The sequence below is a fragment of the Palaemon carinicauda genome, chromosome 17 (assembly GCF_036898095.1).
Source record: "Palaemon carinicauda isolate YSFRI2023 chromosome 17, ASM3689809v2, whole genome shotgun sequence".
Classification (NCBI taxonomy): Eukaryota; Metazoa; Arthropoda; class Malacostraca; order Decapoda; family Palaemonidae; genus Palaemon; species Palaemon carinicauda.
The window spans coordinates 26,649,075-26,653,164 of record NC_090741.1 but is presented as its reverse complement, the minus strand read 5'-3'; the positions used below and the strand labels follow the sequence as shown (position 1 = coordinate 26,653,164).

The 4,090-nt window shown below is 29.1% G+C and overlaps 1 pseudogene; it reads left to right on the top strand.

The window, feature by feature from the left end:
- The first annotated feature begins 1,153 nt into the window (after positions 1-1,153).
- LOC137656638 (proliferating cell nuclear antigen-like) lies at positions 1,154-2,051 on the top strand (annotated as a pseudogene).
- Positions 2,052-4,090: the final 2,039 nt, after the last annotated feature.

Sequence of the window (4,090 nt, the reverse complement as noted above, 5' to 3'; positions counted from 1 at the left end):
TACAACCAACGACAAAGTTGTAAACCCGGTTTTAGATAGTAACTGTATCTTTAATCTTTTAAAAATTCTTTATCCAGCGGCAACCGAAACTACTTTAAGTTTGCTAAAAGAAAACGGACTCAAGGAAATATTATCAAATATATCACCATTTTCATCGTTTTCATATAAAAATATAGGACTTTGTCTCGTTCCAATTTATGAAAAAGGTAACATTAATGAAGAATATATGAAATCAATACAGAAGGATTTTTCGAACTTTACGATTAAAACTATCCCACAATCTCAAAACGAACACAATCAAATAAATGAATGGGCTAAATGTTGTGGGTGGGTTTATCAAAATAACAACAATAAAAACAATGAAAATTTTGTTGGAAATATCGAAAATCAAACTAGAATTTATTTTATGACAAAGTCAAAATACTTTGGTGAATGGGTATATAAATTTAAAAAGTTTGATACTGAATCGAGAGATTTTTATGTCGAACCCAATAAAACAAGGAAAATACCCATGATGAAAAAATGTGGGATAACACCCATCAAAAATTACGCTGATACATTTGGTAGTCTTACTTGTAATGTTTACGAGTTCCCCTATAAAAATAATGATATGAGTATGATAGTTATTTTACCAGATAAGATTTGTTATAAACATGAATTATTAAATCAAGTGATTAATAATTATAATAAAAACGGTATTCATGAAAAACTGAAGAAAATGAAACAAAAAATAAACTTTACGCATATATTTATGCCAAAATTTCATATTAATAACAGCTTTACACTAAATGACACTTTTATAGGAATACCAAAATTAGCTCCTTTAGTACAAAATGCCGATTTGCGAGGAATTTTACAAGAAAAAGAGAAGACGCGGTGGTTACAGCCCGTTAATACCGTTATTATTGAAACTTGTGTTTATATTAATAATAATGAAAATGGAACTGAAATGAACGCACAAGCAAATGCTTGCTATATGGATGGTGGACCGGATTATTATTTGCCTTTAAATTTGAATAAACCCTTTGTTTATAGTATTCACGATAATAATTCTGGAAGAATAGGTATTTTGGGAATTTTCACATAAATAAAAAAAATTATTTGGGATATTTTCCCTAGCTTTTATATTTATGGTATTACTAATATTTATAAGTGTGCGCCGATATTTGCACAAATTCCTTACAATGTTTGAAGCCCGCCTCGTTCAAAGCAGCATTCTCAATAAAGCCACCAATGCCATCAAGGAGTTGTTAAATGAGGCGACATGGGTCTGTACAGAATCTGGCATTCAACTACAGGCCATGGATACAAGCCACGTTTCTCTGGTATCTCTTAATCTACTCGCCGAAGGTTTTGATAAATACAAATGCGAACGCGATCTTAGTTATGGGAATAAACATCTCCGTTATGTCCAAAATATTAAAGTGTGCTAATGACGATGATGATGTTATAACAATAAAGTCCCAAGACAATGCGGACACGATCACATTTATCTTTGAATCTCGCAGTCAACAAAAAAAATCTAAGTATGTAATGAAATTAATGAATTTAGATCAAGAATATTTAAATATTCCTGATATTAACCACAATTGCACAATTAGAATGCCATCAAATGAATTTTCCCTTATCTGTAGAGATCTTAGTCAATTTGGTGATTCCATAGACATAACTTGCAATAAAGATAGTGTAAAATTTTCAACAGCCGGTGATATTGGCACCGCAAATATAAAATTTACAAAAACGTCTAGTGTAGATAACAAAGAAAGGGCCGTAGAAGTTGAGGTACAAGAACCCACCAAGATGACCTTTTCGTGTAGATACCTTAATTTATTTACCAAAGCTACCGCCTTTTCTCCTAGAGTATCTCTTTTCATGTCCCTTAATATGCCTATGGTTGTGGAATATAGTATTGAAGGCGTTGGCAACATTCGCTATTTTTTGGCCCCAAAAATAGAGGAAGAGAATAATAACTAAATATTATTTTCGTAAATTACTTTAACAACCGTTGTTATTTCGTTATTACCACACTGTATTAGTGTAGTTGTGTTTTGTATAAGTGTTTGTCCAGTAAATTTATTTGTATATTAATAATAATTTTATTAAATTATTTCTATATATAATTATTGAGTTTTAATTAGTTTTCCTATATCTATTTTATATCTTTTTTATTAATTTTATTAAATTTATAAGAAGGGACGGTTGGAATATATGGACTAAAAAACAATAAGAAAATAAAAATTAATTGATAATTATAAAAATAAAGATAGATCAATTTTTTAGAAAATATTAATCGGAAGATAATTATGAACATGTTGTTGGGGTGCTATGACCAAGAGATATTTAATGATTATTATCCAAACAATATCTTTACTCATCCAAATTTTAAACAAATTTATGAAAGAAAAGACATCGCAGAAGAATATCACGTTCATCAAAAAATACTTTTTCAGTGTACAAATCAAATGTCATATAAAAAAGAAATACTACCCAATAAACAACAAAACTTTTTATCATACGAACATTTTGAAATATTACCAGGAGAAATAGACCGGTTGTATGGATATATAGAGGTTGTCGTTAATCAAAATCAACATTATCCATGTAGAACGTGTTTAAGAGTTGATAAAAAGCAGCAACATATGCCCTTGTATATTGAGTTTGTAGATAAAATTGGTCCCCCTTATAACATTCCCGATAAAATGTTTATAACCGAGAATTTTGAAACGTTTTTTTTATAATGCACTATTTAGAATTTTTTCTTGTGAACTTTGTGATTTTTTAAAGAAATATGATGATATTGATGTAAATAAATATTTTCCCGATAATGACGAGGGATTTGCAAGTGAAACTTCAGACGAAGGATATAATAGCGATTAAATGAGAAATGAAGAAGATGGGGTTAGATGTTAGAAGAAGAAAAATAAATGTATTGATGGGGGGGGGGGGGTGGGGGGGGAGGAGAGAGAGAGAGAGAGAGGGAAGGGGAACCATTATTCCAATATCATCATGAATTATATATTTTCAGTTATTATCATGAAAAATTTGCGGAGTGTATGAAAATAAATGATAAACAAATCCAATCCAGTATATATAAAAATAAACGAATTGAGAAAGAAATACGAATCCTTTTATTTCATATTCATTCCTCTTATTCGTTACCTGCCATCATATCTAATAGACAATAATACAGTCTATAAATTGGCACAAGATATGGTATTAGTTGATCCTAATAGCTATTATCAGACAAAATAATAATTGTAAACGCAAAAAACTAAATTGCATAGAGTAGTTAGAAATATCTTCCTCACATTTAAATAAAAAAAATAAAGAATGTGAGTTATACTAAAAGAAAAAAAAAATCAATCGCATATAATATATTTATATATATAAAAAATTGATGATAATTATGTGTAGTAACATATGCAGTTATATACTCTCCATAGCATTCCTCGCAAAAAGGTGTTTATAAACAAAACTTTTATAACACTTTATTTTAAATTGTTATGAAATATATGATTTAAAAAAAATACGATGACATTGACATGAATAAATAAATATCTTTCTATTTCTATGAAACGAAAATTATAATGAGCTAATGTTGTTGGAATTGAATCCAAGTATAAAAGGGGAAAGTAATCACCAAAGCTAACCATTTGTTCTAGGGATGGATTTAGACAACATGAACAGCGAGGACGAGGGATTCGCAAGTGAAACTTCAGACGAAGGATATAATAGCGACGAAACGAAAAATGAAGAAGGTGGTTATACGAAAGACGATCTTGAAATAGACGTTGAATATTATCATAGGTATATAATGAAAGTGGAAGAAAAGATATTAGTGGAAAGACGGGAACCATCTTTCCAACACCATCATCATCAACAGAAAAAATAAACGCATGAATTTTTAGTAATGGAATTCACAAAAAACGTTTGTTTTATATTTAAACAACAAATAAAACGCTCGTGGCTATCATCTTTTTAATTATTACCAAAAAAAAATTGACTAAGTGTATAAAAATAAATTATAAACGTTTATATAAAATATACATAATAGTTGATAAGTATTCCAATACAGCATACATAAAATTTA